Source organism: Macrotis lagotis, chromosome 7 (genome assembly GCF_037893015.1).
Source record: "Macrotis lagotis isolate mMagLag1 chromosome 7, bilby.v1.9.chrom.fasta, whole genome shotgun sequence".
NCBI lineage: Eukaryota > Metazoa > Chordata > Mammalia > Peramelemorphia > Peramelidae > Macrotis > Macrotis lagotis.
This window is the reverse complement of record NC_133664.1, coordinates 179,547,959-179,573,619: the sequence shown is the minus strand read 5'-3', so window position 1 is coordinate 179,573,619 and position 25,661 is coordinate 179,547,959. Positions and strand designations below refer to the sequence as shown.

Genomic DNA, 25,661 nt, shown 5'->3' with positions numbered 1-25,661 from the left:
AAAAAAATCACAGCAGACCAAAGAATAATCACAAACTCTAATAAGAAACTACATTAAATGATTTCTTCTGTTCCAGAACTGCTCAACAAAACATCCAGAAATCAATAGGTAATAGAAAAAGGAATTATTCACCATAAAAGTCAGACCAGGCATAAGTAAAGAAGCCTAAAGCCTTCCAAATTGTCCAGAGCAAGGTCAGAGCAAGGGTCTGTCTGGTGGCTACAAAACTGAAGAGCCCCTTGAGAAGAGCCCCAAATTTTTTAGAGGACCACAGGAAAGGAATCTTGGAAGAATTGGAAAGTTATAGCATAGTTGCATATAGCCAGATATAGCCTTGGAGCTTAGGGGCTTTCAGATAATATAATAGTTCAATTATCCAGAGAGGATTCTAAGTATGAAGCACTTTGGGTCTCAAAAATAAACGGAAACTAATTGCAGGAGGTTGAGGTCAGCATAAGAATCTTGAAGATCCAAAAGTGAAACTGAACAGAGGTTACATTCAAAAGTTTTGTAAGGATAAAACCTGGGTCAGGTTCAAAGCCCCAATTCAGGAACTAACAAAGGCTAGAGAGAAGATAAAACCAAAGAAGATATGAACTAGCATTATAAATTACTGTAGTTCTAGAAATCTACCAAAGGAAGGAAAAAGTAACTACATAATATATGTAAATAGAAATTTAAGGTAAAATATTTATTTATTTTAAAATATTTTTGTTGTTTTTTTAATTTTACAATTCCCCCCAATCTTGCTTCTCTCCCCCCAATCCCCACAGAAAGTAATCTGATAGTCTTTACATTGTTTCCATGCTATACATTGATCAAAATTGAATGTATTGAGAGAGAAATCATATCCTTAAGAAAAAAAAAACTAGAAGACATAACAAAATTACATAATGAGATAACTTTTTAAAATTAAAGGTAATAGTCATTGGTCTTTGGTTAAACTTCACAATTCTTTCTTTAGATACAGATGGTATTCTCCATCTCAGACACCCTAAAATTGTCCCTGACTGTTGTAATGAAATGAGCAAGTCCATTAAGACTGATCATCAACCCCATGATGCTGTTAGGGGATACAGTGTTCTTCTGGTTCTGCTCATCTTGCTCAGTTCATGCAAATCTTTCTAGGTTTCTCTGAATTCCCATCCCTCCTCGTTTCTAAAAGAACAGTGATTTTCCATAACATAAATGTACCCCAAATGATGGACATTCATTCAATTTCCAATTCTTTGCCACCACAAACAGGACTGCTATGAATATTTTTGTACAAGTGATATTTGTAATCCTTTTTCATTATCTCTTCAGGTTATAGACCCAGTAGTGGTATTGCTGGATCAAAGGATTTGCACATTTTTATTGCCCTTCGGGCATAATTCCAAACTGCTCTCCAGAAAGGTTAAATGAGTTCACAGCTCCACCAACAATTTATTAGTGTCCCAGATTTCCCAAGTCCCTTCCATCATTGATCATTGTCTTTTCTGGTCCTATTGGCCAGTCTGAGAGGTGTGAGGTGGTACCTCAGAGGTGCTTTAATTTGAATTTCCCTAATCAGTAATGATTTAGAGCAATTTTTCACATGACTATGGATTTCCTCATCTGTAAATTGTCTCTGCATGTCCTTTGACCATTTGTCAATTGGGGAATGCCTTTTTTTTTTATAAATTTGATTCAGTTCTTTAATATATTTTAGAAATGCGTCCTTTATCAGAAATACTAGTTGTAAAAATCATTTCCCAATTTGCTACATTTCTTTTGATCTTTTGGCTATAGTGGTTTTGTTGTGCAAAAGCATTTTAATTTAATCTAATCAAATATCTAGTTTGTGTTTAATGATATTCTCCATCTCTTCTTTGGTCATAAATTGCTTCCCTTTCCATAGATCTGACAGGTAAACTATTCCTTGTTCTCCTAGTTCACTCATAATAATTCTTTTTTTTTTTTTTTTTTTTTTTTTTTTAGTTTTTGCAAGGTAAATGGGGTTAAGTGGCTTGCCCAAGGCCACACAGCTAGGTAATTATTAAGTGTCTGAGACCAGATTTGAACCCAGGTACTCCTGACTCCAGGGCTGGTGCTTTATCCACTGTGCCACCTAGCCGCCCCATAATTGTCTTTTATGTCTAAATCTTGTACCTACTCTAATCTTCTTTTGGTATAGGTTGTGAGATATTGGTCTAATCCAAGTTTCTTCCATACTAACTTCCAATTTTCCCAACAGTTTTTATCAAAGAGAAAATTTTTATCCCAGAAGCTATACTCTTTTGGTTTATAAAAACAGCAGGTTATTGTAATCATTTCCTATCTCTTTTGCACCTAATCTAATCCACTGATCCACCACTCTATTTCTTTTTTCTTTTTTTTTTTCTGGTTTTTTTGCAAGGCAAATGAGGTTAAGTGGCTTGCCCAAGGACATACAGCTAGGTCATTATTAAGTGTCTGAGGTCATATTTGAACTCAGGTACTCCTGACTCCAGGGCTGGTACTCTATCTACTGCACCACCTAACCGGCCCTACCACTCTATCCCTTAACCAATACCAGTACGGGATAGTTTTGATGACTGATGCTTTATAATACAATTTTAGATATGTTAGGGCTAAGTCACCTTCTTTTGCACTTTTTTTCATTAAATCCCTGGAAATTGTTTATTTTTTCCATACGAATTTACTTACAATTTTCTAATTCATTAAAGTAATTTGTTTTGAATTTTGATTGGTAGAGCACTAAACAATTAGTTTAATTTAAGTAGAATTGCCATTTTTATTATATTAGCTCGGCCTATCCATGAGCAGCTGTTATTTGCCCAGTTATTTAAATATGATTTTATTTGTGTGAGAAGTGTTTTGTAGTTGTTTTCAGAGTTTCTGAGTCTGCCTTGGCCAGTAGACTCCCAAATATTTTATATTGTCTGAAGTTACTTTGAATGGGCTTACTCTTTCTAGATCTTGCTGCTAACTTGTAATATATAGAAATGCTGAGGATTTATGAGGGTTTATTTTGTATCCTGTGACTTTGCTAAAGTTGTTAATTATGTCTAGTAATTTTGGGGGTGATTTTTTTTTAGGATTATCTAGGGACACCATCATGTCATCTGAAAAGAGTGAGAATTTTGTTTCTTTCCAGATTCTAATTCCGTCAATTTCTTTTTCTTCTCTTATTTCTGAATCTAATATTTCTAACACAATATTGAACAGTAGTAGTGATCATGGGCATCCTTGTTTCACCCCTGATCTTATTGGGAATGCTTCTAACTTATGCTTATTGCATATAATACTTGCTGATGATTTCAGATAGATACTGCTAATGATTCTAAGTAACAATCCATTTATTCCTACATTCTCTATTGCTTTTGGTAGGAATGGGTGTTAAAATATTTATTGTTTAATAAGGACTTAATGAATACCTATAAAGAATCTATCTAGCTATTTATTTTTCTATCTATAAATTTACTCTAAAGGAGAGAATTGGAAGGAAAGTAAAAGTTAGAAGGAAACTTTACTTAAGTATGCATCTTTGAAAACTAGAGTGAACAAAACAAAAATAACTTGATGTATTAGTAAAAATATTATAACACATTATAACACAAAAGGCTAAGAAATTATAAAACTATAAGACGTATTTTATATTGAACAACTACCCTGAATAACAGATAAAGCAGAGATGATTTAAGAAGCATCAGACTCTCAGAAAATCATGGTTTAAAAAAATTTTTGAACACTATTTCAAGAAATCATAAATAAAAACTTCCCTTATCAATCAGAAGGAGAAAGTGAAGGCAGAACAAATTCACCGACACCTCCCAAAGGAAATACACACACACAAACACACACAAACACAATCACAATCCAATTTGTACTATAGCTCAATTCCAGAGTTCCTGTATCACAGAAAAAGTATTCCAGGTATCCAGAAATAATCAGTCGAAATATTAAGTAAACACAATATAAAACAAAACCTGGCAGCTTCTACCACAATGAAAACAGATTTTGGAATGCAATTTTATTAAAGGAAAAAAGATACAGACTTACAACCAAGACTAATACACCATGCAAAAGTCAATATAATTGTATAGGAAGAAGAACTTTAGTGTAATATAGGACATTGAACAATTTCTACTAAAAACAAATCCAGAGGACTTTGAAATACAATCATAAGAGTTGTAAGAAACCTAAAAGGTGAATTTATAAGATAAATGAAAAGAGTTTGCATCATTAACATTCTAATAGGTAGGAAAGATAAATGTCCCCTCAAAAATTTAGGAGTTAAATAAGAAATGGGAAGGAACTGGGATTCATTTGGTTTTAGTCTGAGAGGAAAGAGAAGGGAGACCCAAGAAAAGAAATAACAATGCTATGTAAGAAATGCATGAATCTTGTTATTTCTCCTTATTGAGATCCAGAAAAACAAGAGTATACAAATGGAGGAAGAAATATAAGAGAGAAGTAAGCATCAGATGAAATTCCCTCTTATCTGAAAAGGACAAAGAAAAGGTGGATATAGCTATACAAAGAGACAGACCAAGAAAAAAATGGAAAGTGATGAGAGAAATATTACAAAGGAGAATAATTCTTGGGAGAGAATAGTTGAAACCAAAACATTGTTTTTTATCCTGAAGGAAAAGGATTTAAAAGGAAAAAAAAGATTTAAAAAACCTCTAAAAATCTAAGGAATGTCTCCTGAATAAATTATTTAGATAAACACACATATACACACATACATTTGTATTGTAAGAAAATTTGACATTCTAGATAATATGGATTGATGCAGAACAAAGTGAACAGAAACAGGCAAACTAACATTGTAAGATAAACAAGCTTGAAATAGCTCAAATCTAAAGTCACAATGTCTGATTCTGTTTTTTTCCTTCTAATATTAAAAAGAGGTTTAGAAGTTCAGAGATCTGAATTATATTTCTAGAATTTCTTAGGAAATTTATGCAACTATGTGCTAAAGCTCCTTATTATTCTTTAAGATGTAGGTTCCTTGCTTATAAAATGATGTTTGGAGGAGATAATTTTCATGAGCTACATTGTAATATTTTCTTTATCCCTTTCCATTTTTTTCTTTGTGGGGGTTGATTTATTTCTACATCATACTCTTTGCATGCATATGTATATTTATTCTTTCTTTATCCTTTTCAGATAAGCAAGAATTTCATCTGATGCTTCTCCTCTATGCTTCTTCCTCCATTTGTATACCTTTTTCTTTAAAAATATAAATGAACAATATTTAAAATACAAAGGAAGTAAGGAGAAGATATATAAATATAAAATCTTTCATAAGGTTAGATATTGAGGTGACGCAGATAAATGAATGTTCTTTGTCAATTATCTTAATAGTATAGGGTGTCAGACATTCCAGAGGAGGGAAACTCAGAAAGTTAGTGTTCAGGTATTGTTGAAGAAACGAGAATTTGCCCTAGATTTACCATAGAGACTTGATTATTAGCAGAATACTAATAGCTATTATAAAACATTTGGCAGTCCTATCCCATGGAAAAGAGATTATATTGAGACATGTTGCTATAGGTGATGGAAACAGAATCAAAGGATGATAGTTGAAGGGGGCACTTTTTGACCTCAAAATAAGAACGAAGAAAGAAAAATAATTCAGTGCTACATCAGCCATCTCTTGAGATATTCGAAGATCAGAAGTAGCATTCCAATAATGATATAAAAGACAATTCTACATTGGCTGAAAGCAATGGACAACTCCAAAGTTATAGTGGGATAAGTTCTGATTAGGATATTAAAGAGGCTAAGTTCAAACCCATACTCTGAAACTGAGCACCCATATAATCTGACAAATTAGTTCATTTCTCTGGGCCATAGTTTTCATTACTATAAAAGGTGTTGGATTCCTTATATGATTTCTAAAATCCTATTCTGTTCTCAGTCTATTATCATATATATATATATATATATGTATATATATGTGTGTGTGTGTGTGTGTGTGTGTGTGTGTGTGTGTGTGTGTGTGTGTGTGTATAGGTTAACCTTCCAATTTAATAACTCTATAATTCTATATCATTATACTTTAGAAATTGAAGATGTGGAGATTGGTAAGAAGTAGAGTAGTTAAAGAGATAAATGTCTTTTGAGAGAAAATGTAAGTTTCTAAAATGGAATAGGCCTTAGACCATACATTTCCCTTACTCTACTTAATTGGCAGTAGAAATTAAAGCAGAACTTCCCCTATTGTATCATCAGTCCAGTGGGGTGAGAGCAGTTTTAAACTCTTTTCACTTGACTTGTTACCCATAGAGACCTTGCCAAATCTCTCTGGTGTATGCATTTTTATATGTGTTCCTGTGGGCATGTGTACGTGTCTGTGTTTGTGTGTGTGTGTGTGTGTGTGTGTGTGTGTGTGTATGTGTTTCCCCTCACACTGGCCGCATGAATCAAAGGTGGCATCATAAAGACCCTGAAATTTGCATGATTTGTGAGAGGCTCACAAGCACTGGCAAGGTTGGTGGCAGCCCAGACAAAAACAGCATCTGTCCTAATTCCTGGCTCCCTGGCTCTAGTCTTTCAGCAACCCCTCCTTCCCATTTCTTGTGCCAAACAGGTCAGCCCTGTGTCCTTGCTTTAAAGTAATCATACCCAAATCATTAAAATGGATAAAATTTTACTTCATGATCTACTTTTCAGATCTACTGTACATGAAAACTTTAGATGTAAGTATTTTGTTAATTATATGAATTTATTTCAAAATTTGGTTGGACTAAAGTCTGAAGTTTATTAAATTATACTGAGATTACAAATCACACAGAACAGCTAAATGTCATAAATTTTCAGGAAATATGAGCCATTTTTCTTCATCAATAACCTCAGAGGTCAATTTGTGTCAAAGGAATTTGAAATTACTTCTGTTTGACTGATAGAAATATTCTGAATGTTTTCATATAATCAGGATATAGTTTTAATATAGCTATGCTTTATTCATTTCTTTATTCATCCTCACTACATTCAATGTAGAGACCTTCTAATTCTGCAGATGGGTAAATTGATTAATAGAGCAGCTAGCAATTTCCAAAGTCCTCAAAGTGAAGAAAAAGTACATGCAATACAGGAAATAGAGCTGATATCTCTTTCCAATGTATCACACTTCCTTCCTTATGTGATATTTAATAGAATTAGTAAAGTAGTAATAATGATGAATGCTAATTTTTAATTACCATTGAACTCCTTCTCCGTGACCTCCAAAATTAAACTTCTTTAAAATTAAGGAGAAATTTTTGTTGTTACTGATTCTGAACTTAGTAGATTTGGCACATAATTGGTAGACACTTAAGAGAGTATTGTTGAGTTGGATTGAATTGGATAAGCAGAATCCTAAACATCTCACCCTCATATATATATATACATATATATATATTATATATATTGTATATATGATCTTTTGAGTGATCTTTTAAATTTTTTAAGGAATATATATATACATGTATATATATATACATATATATACATATATATATATATATATATATATATATATATATATATATATATATATATATATGTTCACCTTCATTTAAGGATTAGATTGCATGGCTTAACAGGCCATGTCTAATTATTACATTCTATGCATGATATATCTATTTTGATATAGGTCAAGAATGGTTATAAATATACACTTACTATCCTATTGAAGGTTCAATTTGTTAAATTGCAAAATAATTTAGGAGATAGTCTAGTCAGACATATTATTTCAAATTTGAGATCTCTTGGAATAATAAAATTGAATATGTGGAGAGAGAGAGAGAGAGAGAGAGAGAGAGAGAGAGAGAGAGAGAGAGCAGTAGAAGATACCTATATCAGCAGCCTCATTTTATGGGTAAGGAAACTGTGATCCAGAAAATCTGAACCTCTCCCAAAGTCACATAGGTAAGGGAGAGCTGGGTACTTTGTTTCCAAATTCAATATATTTTCTGCTAAATTATATTGTAAACAGTTGTAAATCAGTATGTATCCATGACTCTTAAAGTATGACACATCAGATTAAATAAGGAAGAAAGAATAAGGAACTAAATAAGGAAGAAAAAATAGTCTTTGCCCATCATCTACCCAAGGTAGCTATTTCTACAATACCTGTCAATATGACTCCTTAAGAAATGGGTCAAATTAGCATGAATGAAAAAAAGGGAGTAGGTGGAAGTGGTAATATTCTTCTTTCATTACAATCTATTATATTTTTACTTAGCATTAGTGATCCAATCATCAAAATAGCTAACAAAATTCAAATTAAACAGGTCTAAGAGGAAGCACCAGAAGAGCCAATCCAGGACCAAATGGAATTCTTAAACACTGGACACACTTTTATATCTACTTGATTATAACAACCACTATGAGTGCTAATGAATTCAAACAAAGCTAAGACAATTTATATCTCTACCTTTTGACAGTAAGGCTTCCCAAAGAATTCCCAGCTGGGGAATGTACAATTAGATCTCTAGAACATATGTTTGGTTTATGGTACTATACTTTATAGTTTATAAGAAATGATGGGAACTTAAAGAGAAAGTACTTAAATTGCTCATCGTTAAATTTCTGAAGCTTAATTTAAACACAATTGTCATAGAGGATATCCTACTGTCTAAAACATATTACTCACTATAGGTATACAGCAATGAACTAGTTCAGTTGGGTTATGATGCCTTTATGTAGTACATCATAAAGCTAACTTCTTTCTTTTGAGCCTTTGCTAAAGAAAAAAATGAGACAATTGTTCACATTATTTTGGAAGTTCAACAACAATCCTTTAAGAATAAGAAGAAATACAAAAAGAATATTGGCAGTACTCATATGGGGTGAGAGTTTTAATTTTAATTTTTAGTCTTAAAGTATATTTCATATCTATATATATGTACATGTATGTATGTTAGTATGTATGTACTTGCGCCCCTTTAAGACATAGTGTGGCATAGTGAATAGAAACTTCGAGTGAGGAAGTTGAATAATTTTTATAAATGCTATCTCTGCAATTCTAGGCAACTCATTTAATATTTCAGTATAGCTAGACATTGAAGTCTTAAAGTTGCAACTGTTTTAAAATAGGTTTTAGTAGGAGCTTCTATTTCATGCAACTATCATCATCATCCTTCTCCTTCTCCTTGTCCTTCTCTTTTTTCTTCTCCTCTCTCCTTCTATTCCTTTTTTCCTTTTTCCTCCTACCAGCTCTCCTCTCTCTCTCTCTCTCTCTCTCTCTCTCTCTCTCTCTCTCTCTCTCTCTCTCTCTCCCACTCTCACTTTTTCCACCCTTCCTCCTCCTATTTTTTTGTCTCTGTCTCTGATTCTCTCTGGCTCTGTATCTATGGCTTTCTGTCTGTGACTTTCTCTCTCTTGCCCTCTGGTCTATCCTTCTTCTGAACCTATCTTTTTTGTCTCCATCTTTCTCTTAAACATATGAAATCATCATTTAATTTTATAAAATTATTATTGTCATCTAACATTGTTATAGTTCCATGATTTATAATTACAGAATATAATTATAGGTATAATATATTTTGCTCTGCTGATTATAGTTGATTATGTTTTAACCTTAAATGCAGGTAAAAACAGCATGATGCAGTTCAAAAGGCATGAAATGAAAACTATCAAATTAAGCAAGCTCAGCACTACCAACAGCATTTAAAGTTTGTTATATTCTTTTGTTGATTTAGAGGAAAAAGAAAAATGGTCATAGAAACAGAGACCACCCTGAACTTTAAAAAAAAAGATTTAAAATGGGTCCCTGGAACTCTTACAAAGCCAAAGAAAGGAAGACTTGTTCTTTTCTCCCACATTGTTGATCTCTGTGCCTGTTCCATTCTTTCACACCAGCACATAATGTCTTTGGAAGCTTATCGCAATATTCCCCTTTGATAAATGAATATTTTTATTTCAGTAGCCTTTGGAACTTTCACAAAGAAAGATGGATAGAGATTCCCACCCACAACATTAAAGTGTTTTTTTTCCTATTTACTGACACCAAACCATGTTAAAATGTTTAAACAAACCCAAATGCTTGGGAAAATTTAGATTTAGCCCCAATGTTCACATTAAACAATTTATGTTAGAGCAAACTCTTATTTTTCCCTAATGTGTGTAGCACTTTGGAATTTGTCAAAACAAAACAGTTTCAAAATTGTATGATCTTTACCCTGGGGTCTAATTAAAACTACTTGAAAAATATTTTTCCTCTTTTTTTCCTTCTTATAAATTCTTATAAAATTGGATCTGAAGTTGGGCTTTGTCCAACAAAACTTAAGAAGGAAGCAGACAAACATTGACCTCAAATTGCAAAATTAAACTAGTCTATCATATAAATTTGGAACAAAGGTCAGGCAGGGGAAAATGTATTAGCAAAATCATGAGAAATTAAATTATTTTCTAACTCTCAAGCCAAATAAGTTGGTTTTAAATGTTTCACTTATTTCATGTTATTTTTTAAAACTCTAATAGAAGCATCATTGGAAAATAGAGCACTGAATTTGGAATATGGAAAATGTGAATCAAATCTCTCTTTGAACACTTAACAACTCTCTGACTTGGGGCAAGTCTTTTAATCTTTCTCTGCCTCAGATTCCTCATCTTCAAAACATGGTAAGGACTCAATGATCTATGAGGTCCCTTCCAGTCCTAAATCTATAACCTTTTGAAATTCACCATACCTTGCCATATAAATTTACATTATGAAGCAATTGACAGTCAATGAATGCAATTAAAATAGCTGTATATTGTTTGGATAGGCAATTGATATTTACTTGAGATGATGGGGCCTTAGAAGTTGAACTGGAAGATATCTTTATTACCAGAGACTCAGAAATTTTATGAAACTTGCACAAGGAGACAGAACTATTAAATTACAGGATCAGAGTGCAAATCTAGCTTTTCTGACTTCAGATCTGATTCCCTCCATTTTTTAAACAACATTCATTTTTGCATTTTTACCTCAGCATACTTGTAGAAATCTTTACCCAACCTGAATTAAGATACACAGATAAAATGTTGGTGGCCAACACTACAGAAAGTCCAATAAAGCACATGGGTAAGATGTTTAGGAGACTGAATTTTCATTAAATTGAAAAGTAACTGGGAGAATCATAAAACTGAACGATTTTACAAATGTTTAAAGATTAATGGTTTCATTTTAAATAAAGCATGTTGAGAATGTAACTACTAGCAGTGTTTAAAACAGTACCTGGCACAAAAGAGACACATTATTAATCAACTGTTCAACTACTAGGAAGAGTATTCCATTGATATCTCTTTTACATAGTTATTCACACACAAAATAAAGTGGTAAAAAATATTTTGGAATTAGAACAAGACTATATTTGATTAAAGAATTCCTTTATAAGAGTTGGGATGCCATATACTTATTGGTAACCTCATGATTAATAAGAAAAATTCATGAAGAAAATTACCTTTTCAACAGATGATGAGATCTCATTTGATTGTGATAATGTTTTCCAGTTCTTCTTCCTAATTTGTAAAGAGGTTATAATATAGGAGGAAAATGTCACAGCTTCTAGAACTAGTTTTAATTAAAGTTTATACCAATTTCAATTTTATAGCCATGCTTTGGTAGGATGTTACCATCCCAAAATGTTCAGTAAGAGGCAAGAATTTGTTCCCTAAAAGTTAACATTTTCCAAACCTTTCTACATATATTATCTCATTTGATACTTAAGACAACCATGTAGGAGAGGTCCTATAATTCCTATTTAAAAATAAGGAAACATTATATATCTTACCCAGGATCCTACTAGTAAATGTTTAAGACAGGATTTGAATTTGGGTCCTATTGATTCAAAGTCCAGAACCTTAACCATTGTGCTACCTAGAGGAAGAATGTAGTATTTTAAATGTTAGGGCTACATACATTTGGGTCATTTGGAAGCCTTTAAAGTAATTGATTTGGAAGTGGTTAGGAAAAGCATTTTAATAATGTTCTTACAGTTGAACAGTTTTTCTGCACCTTCATGGCAATTCAGTTCAATTAATAGCTCAATATAGAATAGAATAAGGTCTTCCATTCCCAGCGTTAGAAAGTCATCTAATCCAACTTGTAGCTGATAAAAAAATTATCTGTTGTGCTTGCTTTGGCAGAACCTATACTAAAATTGGAAGAATACAAAGATTTGCATGGCCCCTGCGCAAGGATGACATGCAAATTCATGAAACGTTCCATATTTTTCAAGCCCCTGAAAAATAATAATCTGTATAATATGTAACCTTTCTCCATTTGAAGGACTCATGAGATAGAGAAATATTTAATGAGGCATCAATTTCATTTTTTATATCTTTCCACATTAGATAATTATTGCATATGTCAAGCCCAAACCCCCTAGTTTGTATCACTTAGTCATTGTTCTTAGTTGTTCCACAACAAATCTAAATCTTCTAACATCTGATTGTTTTTAGAGTATTTAAAGACAATAACTCGCAGTTATAGTCTTTCTTCTCTATGTCTCCTAGTTAAGAATCTCTAGTTACTCTTGCTGTTTATACAGCATGACCTCTAGATTGCTTATTATTTTGACTGCTCTCCTGTGAATAAATTCAAATTTGAAAATCCTTTGTAAAATGTTGGACCCAAAGCTGGACACCGTAATCAAGATGTGGTCAAAGAAAGCACAATAAATTTTATTTTAGTCTTTTTTTTTCTTTCAATATAGCCTATGATGCTATTTGACACCATATCATTTTTTAAATTCGCATCGAGTTTATAGTCCAATAAAGTTTCTGGGTCTTCTTTAGGAGTTTATTAGCCCACCAAACTTCTACTATTTTATTCTTTTGAAAAATAGGTCTTGAACCCACACACCACCCCTATGACTCTAAATTTATGTCCCCATCCCACCAAATACCATCTTATTAGGTGAAAACATAGCTCTAGTCACTCAAAATTTATGTTGGATATCATTTTTTATGCAACAACTTCCAAACTATTTTTCTTTGGTGATAGTTTGAGGTCAAACTTACTTCAATATATTAAAATATCTAGTTTGACTTGGTTATTATGTATATCTAAACCTTTGTCTATTCTTCTTCAATAATTCTCTAAATGACTGGTTTTTCTTAATAATATTTTTTCCATTATGTACTAGCATGTGTAATATAGTTTGGGGATATATGTGAATAATTTTCTCCTTTTTTTCATTTTTATCTTAAAGTCTTCTAAATCAGATGCAAGTCTACAGGAAAATACATTTTTACCATCTCTCATTAATAAAGGCTACTAGTCTAAATCCTAATATTTTCACTGTAATCTTACATAATGTAGCCTTGAGAAAAAAAAGCATGGTGTTTCTAGAATAGTTCTTCTAAGGGGAAATATAGGATGGGGAAGGGAGCCATAAAAATCCCTGCAGAAATATCTCTTATTTCTTAGAAAAGAAAATCTGATGGAATAGAAAAACAAATACGTTTCAGAAGATGTGTGTTTTTAAGTTATTCCAACCATAAATGAACTGTTCAACTATGGGTAAGTGACTTAACCTTTCTAGCTCTCAATTTACTTATTTATAAAATATGGGGCTTGTATTGCTTGATGTTAGTTGGTTGTTTCATCCATCTTTTTGTGACCCCATTTAGAGTTTTCTTGGCAAAGATACTGGAGTGGATTTCTGTTTCCTTCTCTAACTCATTTTACAGATTTGGCAAACAGGGTTAAGTGACTTTCCCAGGATCACACAGCTAATAAGTATTGGAGTTCATATTTGAATTCAGGAAGATGAGTCTTCCTGATTCCCATTCCAGCACTTTACTACTATGTCACCTAGTTCCCATATTTGAATAAACATCATAATTTCTTGCACTTTTTCAGAATTCTCAGGGAGTGTTATATTCACTCATTTTTTTAGATAAACAGAAACTTTTCCAGAATTATAGAAACAGCATCAAAGCTAGCATTTGAACTCAAGTTCTCTCAATCACAATTAAGCAGCATGAACTTGTCTCTCATCCTAAATAGTTGATTTCTCATGTGTCTTCCTGCTTTGACAATTTATAAATATTAAGCTGTGGTCAAAATGCCATTCAAATTTTTCTTTCTCTTTTCAAGTCCTTACTTCTATCAGTATATATATAAGACACACTAAAAAAGGGCAAATTTATGCTGCTGGAGTTAGGAATGAATTGTATTATTACTTACTGTCATGATCATGTTGAGTTAGGTCATCTTAGTAACAACTAATTCATTAAAACATATGCATTTAATAATAATGGCTATTATTAATAAAGCATTCAAAGTTAAAAAAAAAACACTGCACATACTTTATCTTATTTGATCCTCAACAAGCACCCTGTGAGGTAGATGCCATTGTCCATTTCATAGATAAGCAAACTAAGGCACACAGCGGTTAGGGGATTTGAGGTTCACACAGCTATTAATGTGAGAGATTGGATGGAAATTCATGATTTCCCAACATGAGCCCAGGGCTCTAACCCTACTATACGAGCAAGTACCTACAATAAACCAGAATGAAATTATATCCTTTTAATATAACATTTAGTAAATTGCTACTCAAAGACTCTAAAAAAGTTAGTGCATCTCCAAAGTGAATGAATTTAATTGTGATTGATTGTGGAACTTTATTCTTCATTCTCTGATAAAATATTTATGCCACAAGATGGAACTTTGCCAAAAATGAGTCAAATTTTAGTTACTTTCTTTCCCAACAAAATGAATATACCAAGCAATCCATTCATCTCCTTTATTTTCAAATTCATTCCCTCATTGAAATGAAATGTTCATGTGGGATTAACTTTACCATCTTCAGGAGGCTAGTTCAATTTGAAATCTTTAGACCCAAACAAAAAGATACAAAAGGAGCCAAAAGTTAGTCTCTGCCTTCATGAATTTAAAATCTAATGGGAGAAGCATTATGCAAGCAATTATCTACAAAGTAAGCTATTCACTGAATAAATAGGAAATAATTAAAAGAATAAAAATATTGTAATTAAAAGGGGGCTAAGGAAAGCATTCTTAGATTTTATTTAAAAGAGGTTGACCTCAGAGAAGAACATACAGAACACTCTAGGTGTGGGGGACATCCAAAGAAAATATCCAGAGTTGTGAAATGTTGAGTGCAAACAACTTAATGAATTTATGTTGAGGAGAAAGTTGAAAGAAGACTGGAAAGATGGGAGGGGGCTAAATTATGAAGGGCTTTGAATTTCAAACAGCATTTTGCATTCCTGGAAGGCACAGGAAGTCACTGGAGTCAACTGATAGAGTTGGGGTGATATGATCAGACCTGTATTTTACAAAAATCACTTTAGTAGCTGAATGGAGTATTGGAATACAGTGAGGAGAAACTTGAGGTAGCCAAACCCATCAACAGGTTATTGTAGTAATCAAGCCATGGGGTGGCAAAGGCCTGCACCTGAGTGTGGGCAGTGTCAGGGAAGAGAAGGGGGGGAGTATTAAAGAGATGTCACAAAGGTGAAATCCACAGACCTTGGCAGCAATTTGGATTCTGAGAGAAAGAGAAAATGAGGAATTTGGAGTTGAGGTCAAAGAAATTTCAGGGAAATACAAGATAAATCCCTATCAACAAAACAATAAATGCCTGCCCTAGCCTGAAAGGATTAAATCTGAGCTAATGCATTACTCCTATGACATTTGATCAAAGCTGTCTAAATACTTGAAGTCCACCTACTCCTACACTCTAGTAAAGCCCATCCATATCCTCCATTCATACTTTGTTCAGGGCTACCTAAACTACTTGAAACCAGACCTTTCTCACATCCCATTGTCTACCTTACAGATATCACTTGAGGACATTTAAGTTGATCCCTTAGGATATGTACAGACATATTATTCACTCATTAATCCCTCCTTAGCACCATTCTAACTCCTCTCTTACTCTTTCTCAGGCCATACCCCATATAAACCCTGGTCTTACCCCTGTTAGGCCAAGATTCAGACTAGCTGCCTTGCTGATATTTTCAGTTTGACTGTGATGCTCTCACAACTGTCCTTAATTTCTCTCTTTATAGGTTCCCTCCTTATTCTGTTTATTCCCTGATGGCTGTTGCTGATCACCCCAATGGCAACACTTGCTGTTGCTGATGGAATCTGGGGTAACCAGATAAGCATTGGCCACTATACTTCTATATATAAATGGCCACTATATATAAGTTTGAGGCCACTGAAAAGGTGAAGGAATTCACACACTCTGGAATTTTAAACTGCTTAGGATTTTATTATGTCAAAATATTACAAATACACAGATTAAAACTCCTAGAAAAGCAGTAACCATTTTAAGAATAGACTAGGTGAAGTTTGAGTGAAAATGTGTGTGTGTGTGTGAGAGAAAGAGAAAGAGAGAGAGAGGTTTGGAGTGGTCTGGACATATGGCAAGGGTAGAAGGGGGTGCCCCATGGTGCTCAACATGGCCCAAGAAAGAGAATGACAAAAATTCATCCTGCCAGAGTCAAAGAAGAAGGGTGGGGGGAAAGAGCAGAGGGCTCTGTGCCTTCCAATTAAATACTTTTCTGTGGTAGGTTGGGCATGGGGTGGTGCTTGGGGAGTGGTCTTACACCTTGGGCCAGGTATCTTCCAGTGGCAAACTACATACTGGTCCTTCCTGTCCCAAGGTGCTCCACCCCCTAAGTTTAACATGACATTTCCTGTCACACCAGCATCTATGAGCAAGGTTAGTTGAAGGGGGAAAATAGAGGATAAGATACAAAACAACAAAGTCAAGTGGGGACAGGATGCAATCAACATTCAAGGTCAGTTTATATCTCAGGGGCAAAGAGCATTCCACAATTAACAAGATTTTAACATCATTAAAGCTAAATTCATAATTCTTTATATCATTTCCCTGAATCAATTAAACTGTTCTTACTTCTTGACTTTGCTGAGAGTTCCCCAGCTTTGCAACTGTTCTGTCTCTTTCTCTCTCTCTCTCTCTCTCTCTCTCTCTCTCTCTCTCTCTCTCTCTCTCTCATCTCTGTGCTAAAATTTTCTTAACCTAACCTTTATTACTAAAGAAACTCTTGAGGAAGCACAGTAAGACATGAATAAACATGTTTTATTCATGAATTCTTCTGGTTCATTCACATATTCTTAAACACTAGACTAGATCACCCCAACATCTTTTCCATCACCAGACTGAGTTCTACTTAGTTCTAAAGCAGACATTCCAGTTTTAGGAGGACATGGGGAGCAGGTAGTATGAAACAGCAAATTCTGGTCATGGGACTCTACTGATCCCTGGTTGGGCCATAAAAGATACTTCATTCTGAATATTTTGCCTTTCATGCCATGAATACCAATGGAAAGATATATGGCTTAGGCAAGGTTCCCCACAAGGAAAGCTTCCTAGAAAGGAGGTCTTAAGGTGTGGTTCAGTTTAATCTAATCAAGACTAAATATCTTAAGAATATGAATTTGAGGATATTACTGGGATTTTAACATTGTCATGAATACCATGACATAAGCAGACCACATTGCAATTGGTATTCATAATTTTCTGTTATTATATTAACAATTATATCAACAATTTTGTCACAAGCATGCATATTCTGGTAATTTCTTAGGTCTTTCCTGATTCCATGGAAGTTCATTACCTCCTGAAAATTCTTATGGACCATGATCAAGATAGAGGCAGACTTTTACATCTGTATATAACCTCTTGGCCTTCTGTTTATTACAATTTAGTTTATAGCTCAGTTAGAGAGCATCTTTCTGGGAGCTATCACTTAAGGGGTTTAAAACACTATGTCCTAGTGCCCATGGGGTTTCACAAACATCTTAATCCAATTGGTGCAGTCTGGTCAAACCCAAAAGGCATTTTGCCACCAGCAAGTTGCCCCTTAGAATTTAAATTTGTTTTGAAGAGAAACTTAAGCCACATGTTTCAGGTTTATTTCCACTCCAATGGAAACCTCATTGTCTAAAGTGAGGCAAGGCCTCCTAAAAGGCCATGGCATTGTTTCCAAATGTGCATTCATTTCCTCCCAACCAGTTCCAACGAAGTCATAAATAAGAAAAAAAGAATTTGTATTTGTAGCTATTGAAAAGAATTTGGATAGGAATCATGAGAGTAGTCTGCCTTTGGCAGGAAATAAGTGACTCAAAGTGCTTGCAGTTATTGGGAATTTCAGGCAAATTGTCATAGATGATAGCTCGCTAGCTAGCTAGCTAGGCAGAAGGATAGATGGATGGATGGATGGATAAATAGACAGATAGATAGATAGACAAACATATGTAATATCCCCTGACCTCATTGCCTTATACTTCTGGGTTTGTTTGTGAGCTTTCTCTGGTTCTCCAATGTTTACTTTGTCCTTTAAGGAATTTCTACCTCTATGTTAGCTCGTCTTCTCTTCTTTTACTAAAACTTTAGTAAAATCACAGGCAGGCCTCATAAAATTGTCCTGTAGCCTGCATTTAATACAGCCCTCTCTTAGGGGGGAAAAATTAAAAATAGCTCACATTTATATTGTTGTTCAGGTTTAACTAAACTTTCCAACCCTGGGATTTTCTTGGCCAAGCTACAAAGCTAGAGAATTAAGGCAAAAAAGAGGTCAAGTGACTTGTCCAGGGTCACATACTAATAGGTATCTGATGCTGTATTTGAACTCAGATCTTGTATACTCTGGGAGCAGTGTTTTATACCCTGAGTCATCTAATTACTTCATACAATTATCTAACAATCCCTATATACTTGAGGTGTTACTGCCAGTTTTATTGATTTTTCACTGTGAAGAATCACTCTCTCATCCAGGAATGCAATTGTAAAAAAGAAAATAGAGAATTATTAAAAGAAGTTACAAAACAAAAGAAAGTAATAGGAAAGTTAGGAAGAGATTAAGGAAAAGCCAAGTGGATTGCTAATTAATTTTGGCAGGCCAGCTGGCAGGCTCAGCAGACGTCTGGAAAGCAAGGGAGCTGAGCCCCTCCTGAAATCTTAAATTCCCCCTCAGGTCCCTGGGAAGAGGTGGTGACCTGGAAATGGCCCTAGTCCCTCATTGGAGATTTTGCCTTTTTTTTTGGGGGGGGGGTTAAGGTCTCAGATTCCAGTATGCAGGTCTCAGGTGTATTTCCAGGGCATGCAACCTGGTTGTCCCAACCAGAAGAGGATGAAATCTAGATTAGATTGAAAGGTCAGGTCATGACCTAAATTAGACTAAAGGAGTATTTTAAAAGCATGATAAAGGAAGAAGGAAGATTTCCTTAACTGTCCAACCAAAATTTGTCTCCAACTGTCCTTAATTCTCCCCTTGCCCATGGCTCTCTGCATTAGTGTGACATAGTGACCAAATTATTCTTATATATACTTTACAAATGAAGCAAATAATACTCAAAGAATTACTGACCATCAAATCTGATAAGTCCCAGAGTTAGGAAACGAACCCAGGTTTTCTGATTCCATGTCCAGTGTTCATTTCTTTTTTTTTCTGGTTTTTGCAAGGCAATGGGGTTAAATGACTTACCCAGGGACATATAGCTAGGTAATTATTAAGTGTCTGAGGCTAGATTTGAACTCAGGACCTCCCACTGCACTACCTAGTTGCATCTCAGTGTTTATTTCAATAATCTTCAACTGCTTCTCAATTGTCCGAGCAGTGCTCCCCATCCTGTGGTTGACATTTGTCTATCAAGCTCTCCAATCTATTACTAAATCAAGCAAATGAACTTAATTTCTGGGAGGAAATCTCTTTCCCCCAACAGGCCTCCCAGTAGAACTCTACATTTTGTTGACACTACTGTTTGGGAATGGACAAATGGAAAGGAATCTTTTCCACTGTGTGTAAGAAGCTCAGAATATGATGAAAATTGATGGGTTCATCCTACATATCATGTGTTTTACTTTAATACTCCTCTTAAATTTTTAATGTGTTTTCCTAGGACCTAGGACCAGACAATCATTACTTAACAGTTCCTGTCATTAAGCATTCTCTTTATTTATCTTTTAGGTTTCTGTGCTGCAAGCCAAAAAGGAAATTGTGTGTGTGGGGGGTAAACTTTTTTTTATTTAAACTTCAGCCTAAAGAGTAGGAGAATTCATAGAGATAATCTGAATAATGGAGATTATTCTCTTTGTTTTTATATTAAAGATAATGTTCCCTGTTAAGTGATTTATTTTAACTTATTACTAATGTTTATCTTTCATATTTTGAAGAAGATCATGACATCAGGGGAGATGCTATGACAAGTACATGGATTGGATTTGAGTGAGGGTGTTTTGTGCTAAGTCATCAGCCTCACTTTCTCCTCCAGAGCCATCTGGGTCCACTGGCCAGATATGGATCAGGAAGACTGGAGCTAGGTCTGAATGAGAGGTAAGGAGCGTTAAGGAACTTGCCCAAGGTCACACAGCTAGTGAGAGTCAAGTGTATAAGGTCAGATTCAAACTCCTGTTCACCTGACTCCAAGACCAGTGCTCTATCCTCTGCACTACCTAGCTGCCCCCTTGGTATGTATATACAGGTAAAAAGTTCAATAAATGTTTGTTGCATGAAGGATGAATGAAGGGTTTTAAAGAATTTATTATACCCAGGGAATGGTTATGGTATGTAAATTACTTTTAGAATAGGAAAGGCATGTGTGGACATATGTGGACATTCTTTTTTAATGTTATGCTAGACAACAGCAAAAAAAAAAAACAATTATACAAGGATTGTGGTGTATGATCCATTGGGAGAAATCAAAATGTCTTCATGTTTTGAATTGCACCTTAGCCATTTAATCCGTTCCACAGTCTTATCAATTTTATCCCCCCACCTATTTAAATGAACAACTAAGGAGGTTAGTAGAGAGATGCAGACACATTAATTATAACTTGACAGGCTAATGACTAAAGAGGTCTACACATGTCCCATTAGAGGGCATTTTGATATGCTTAGATTAGGTTTAAGTAGTCAATGCAATTGGAGAAATGATTCCTTGGCTATTTCCTTCACAGGCTGGTGTTTACATGCATATAACCTAGTGAAAAGTCATGGTATACATGCAAATAACTCCCTTTCTATATTCCACAAATCTAAGTAACAGTGTAGAATAATAAGAGTAGGATTTTATTTTTCTTAAGTAGAGCAAGAGTTTTAAACTATTTTTTGGTCTTCTGTAAATGAGGATATCTATGGAGCTCATTTCAGTTTTTAAATGCAAAAAATGAAATAGTATAAGGTTACAAAGTAAACCAAATATGTTGAAATAGAGTTATCCAATATAATTTTATAAAAAAGTTTATGTACTCCAAGTTAAGAATACCTGATGTTAAAAAGAGGTGCTGAGCAAAGGGGTCATTGGTTCATATCTCTGAGGTAACAACTGAAGAGAGGAGATCAAAATTGGAAGATCCAGGAACCTGCTGCTTCCTCACCTACATCATACCATATTCTGATGTCAGAAAAGGAATACGGGAAAAGATGCAGCCAAATAAATAAAAGCAAGATGATCAACCCTCTACCTGAAAGAACCCTGTTGCCTGAGGGTGATAGTGAATTAAAAACTTTTCACTAAATTAAATAGGCCCCAGCCAATAGGGATCCCTGTGTACATAGAGGGCAAGGCTCCATATGGGTATGTACTTCTATTATTGAAGAGAACGCTTTCTTTGGTTTTTACTCCCATTCCCCTAATTTGTTATTCAAGATCCAGTATCTTGTTGATATGTGGGTTTGAGGTAAGGTTCCCAGAATCTTGATCACCCAGCAGAATTATATTACCACAGGAGAGATAATGATCATTCTAAGACTGTGTGTCAGCTTCTCTAGTTCTCTTATCTTTAACTGTGGAAAGGTGTGTTAGACCTACACAAATATATTAAATGAGTAAAATCATAACATTAGGCATTTGTCAGCTTCAAAGATCACTCAAGGGAAATATACAAAAGGTTACAACCCCAGTAAAAGTCATATTAGAGTGAATCCTGATTCCAGTGTGTCTAGGGGGAAGGGTACAATTTATGAGAGAGAAGCCTCAGAAATTTGCAGCAACTGCTGTCCATTGTCTCAATCAGAGGAATGAGATTTTGCTTTCACTTCAAGAAACTGACCCTTTGATTTGTACTAATCACTTCACCTTTCATTTCTTAGGGATACCCACCTCCAAGACTAGTTTAGTGACTCTTTAACCACACGATGTTGAAATCTTTGTTCTGGTCATAACTATAAGTAAATAAATGGGTTTTGCCTATGTGGTGGCAGAGAAAGATGAAGGCTCTCTTTTCTCTCTCAATATGAGCAACTCGATTTGAGAATAAACCTTCATTTCAGTGTGAAGTGGACAGTCACATCTAATCTTTATATTTTATCTCTCTCTTTACCCCAGTTCCTGTGCAAAGAACTACAAAAGGCAGGGTCTACCCTGTCTCAGATATCAAAGACCTTTGAAGATTAGAAAAATTGTATAATTAGCAAATTATACCCAGAGCCAGTGTTTGAGAAGTTATAAACACAGAATGACCCTGCATTTTTATATTCTAAAAGTACACGAGATAAATAGCTTATATTTAGAAACTAACTTGTCCCAATGTGCCAAGTGATGATTGTCCCTGACTTAGCTTATAACAATTTATAGGAAAAAATCCTTTTACTGACTTGAATTCTAATTGGTAAATTGTGGATTTTCTGTCCCAATGTAGTAATGAATGGAACAAATGTTATAGAAGGTAGAATTTATGCACAGGAAGGAATCATCTATAGTGGTGATTAAAGTGGTCTTATTTTGGTCCTTGCATGGATAATGCTACAAATTGTACCACTATTAGTGTCACAGGCAGAGAGGTAGAGTCAGAGGAGAAAATTTTTCCCCACAACTGGAGCAAAAATCCTGATACAAAAAATGATACAATAAGAAATATGTACAACAGAAAGCTATTGTTCTGTTGAGAATACTTGTGCCCATCAATTAATCAATAAATATTTATTAAGTGCTTCCTATGTATGAAACACTGTGCTAAGTGCTAGAGATAAAAAAAAATAAAGACATAAGACACTTCTTGTCTTCAAGGAACTTACAATGTAATGGAATCATAAAAGTATTGTCTTGTCCTATGATCCATTTCAAGACCTCTTGGATTTTCCAATTGTCAATGGTTGGGTCTTCCTAAGCTGAAGAAGTCATTTAAAGGTCTCTGTAATTAAATAAGAGATGACCATCCATTTTCCATTTTCTTTCACACCAAATAGGAGGAAATATCTATTAATACTTTTTTTTAATGTGCTAATATGAAATTAGCTGGCTTACTGGGACTTTTACTCAGAACTTGCAATGAACTATGATTCAACCCTTCATTTCTCTGTGATAATTCATTTTTTATTTTCAGATGTACCAGAATACTATGCAAAAGGTCATTCTCACAGTATATTGTGCTCAGGATAACTTTTACAGGAAATAAAAAATCTAGAAAACCTGATCAAGATTTCCCCTCTAACTTGTTGGGCAAAGAGGTTGGATAAATTGAGATAAGCTTCTGGTATGCATACCAACTATTTGAGGTTTGACCTAACACTCTATTTAACTTTGTGTGTCAACATTGTTTGGCAAATGCTGCTGAAAATTCAGTCCAGACTCCACAGTCTAAAAACTAGGTAAAGAGATGAAGCCTTCTGTGCCTGTGACCCCTGTGTATCTCTTTGAAGACTGTATATAGAAGATGCTGTTCTAAGTTATAGATCATATCAAAATGGCTCACGTTTATTTAGTAATTTTTGGTTGAAAATTGTCTTCCTCACAGCACATATTTCTCACAACAGCCTAATGTGGTAGACTGTACAACTAGTATCACCATTTTTCAGTTGAAAAAACTGACCTTCAGAGTCAAAAGTCAAAGGTTTTATCAGTAGCCATGTGATGACAAACTTAGACCTTCTGCTTCTGAATATAGCATTCTTTTTTAATTTGTTCAATTTATTTCTTGTTACACTTGAGTTCCAAACTGGTTGCTTCCCTCTCTCCCCATTCTGCATTAGAGAAGGTAACTTTTTCACACAGATTAATAAATAAATGTAAAATCATACCATGTACTTCTATTTATCAGTTCTTTCTCTGGAAGTAGATCTTCCTTCATAGGTCCTTTGAAACTGATATGAGTATTTATAATATTCAAAATAAATTGGTTGCTGAAAATTATTTTAGAACAATATTTCTATTACTATATACATTATTCTCTTGGTTTTTGCTCATTTCCTTTTTCATTATATCATTCAAATTTTTCCATGTTTTTCAAAAATCATCTGGCTCACCACTTCTTATAGCACAATGGTATTCCATTACAATAATATACTACAAGTCATTTAGCTGTTTCCCAATGGATGCACATTCTTTCCATTAGTCAAGGTGTTATTTGTAGCTCAAAGAGCACTGGCACTAAAATAAAGAAGTTTGTGTCTGAATCCCAGGGCTGAGACTTCACTTTCCTTTTCTGTATAATGGATCTCATACTTAAATATATTATCTATCTCTTGGCATTGTTGTAAGAAATACATTTTTTTTTAAATCCCAAGGTGAGGCATTATTCTATTTAATATCAAACACAAGCAAAGTTGGAAGGAATCAGAGCGCTCAAGTAGTCTCATCATTAAGTGCATAAGAATCCTTTCTTATAAGAGAACCCAGAAGCAATGATGCTACCTTTGTTAGAAACTTCCAATTCTTTGGCCCCACAAAAAGAGCTTCTATAAACATTGTTTTCTCTCTCTTTGGGATTCAGATCTAGCAGTGCTATTGCTGGGGCTGAGGGTATGCAAGGTGTCACAGCCCTTTGGCTGTCATTCCTAGTGAGAAAATATTGGTAAAGCTCTTAGAACTTGTTCCATCTAAATGCTAGCTATTATTATTGTTGTTGTTATTATTATTATTAATTGGCAGCATTCATGAACAGAGTTACAGAATTGGAGAATTGGAAGGGATCTCAAAATGAAGAGCAGACTCAACACAAAGGAATCCCCACATTTACCATTCTGTCTCTACTTTATCCAAAAGAGGCAAGGTTAGTCTGGCATGACCTGGACCTATTTAAAAAATGGATTTTTTTAACATTCATTTTTAGGAAGACTGCCCTCCAGCCCTTCCTTTTTCAGCCCCAATTGAACCTGCTCTTAGGACAGAGAAAAAATAAATGAAAATTTTCTCCTAAAGAAGAGGTTGGACCATGTTGCCTCCCCCTTCAGTAGCTCCCTGATCCCTAGAGGATCCAGTATAAATTCCTTTGTTTAATACTTCCTCCACACACACTGTGACCAAGCCATCCCAGCCTCCTTTCTGCTAATTTGAGAAGGAAGGTTTGATAATGATTCTGAGGTCAATGACTTAGTGGTTGGAATTAATATGGTGGACTTCGATGTTCTTTTACTTTGGTGTCTCCAGTATCCAATACAGTACGAGGTAGATAACCCTGGTCAGTGAGCTGGTGGTCTCCTCAACAATTAGAAGGAATGTTTGCTGTGGGGGTGGGTTCTGATGCCAAAGTGGGGGCAGCCCAGAGATTCTTCCCCAGGCTTTCATAGATGGTCCTCCTTGGTCCTATTCCCCAGACACTTACCATTCAAGGTTGTCTGTAAGGTGGAGACTCTTAATCATATGGAGCAGCTCTCCTGTCACTGAGATGATTATTGTCACCTCAATTGGATTTTCTTTTTCACAGTGGATTGACTTTGTAATTCACTTTGTCCTCCAGCCAAAAAAGGGCATTTCATTAACCTAGATTATCTTCTTG

The 25,661-nt window shown here is 34.6% G+C and overlaps 1 non-coding gene across 1 annotated transcript; it reads left to right on the top strand.

Moving 5' to 3' along the window:
• Positions 1-12,071: 12,071 nt before the first annotated feature.
• LOC141494636 (U6 spliceosomal RNA) lies at positions 12,072-12,175 on the top strand. Its single transcript, XR_012470526.1, has one exon. It is a non-coding gene; the product is annotated as a U6 spliceosomal RNA (small nuclear RNA).
• The last annotated feature ends 13,486 nt before the right edge of the window (positions 12,176-25,661 follow it).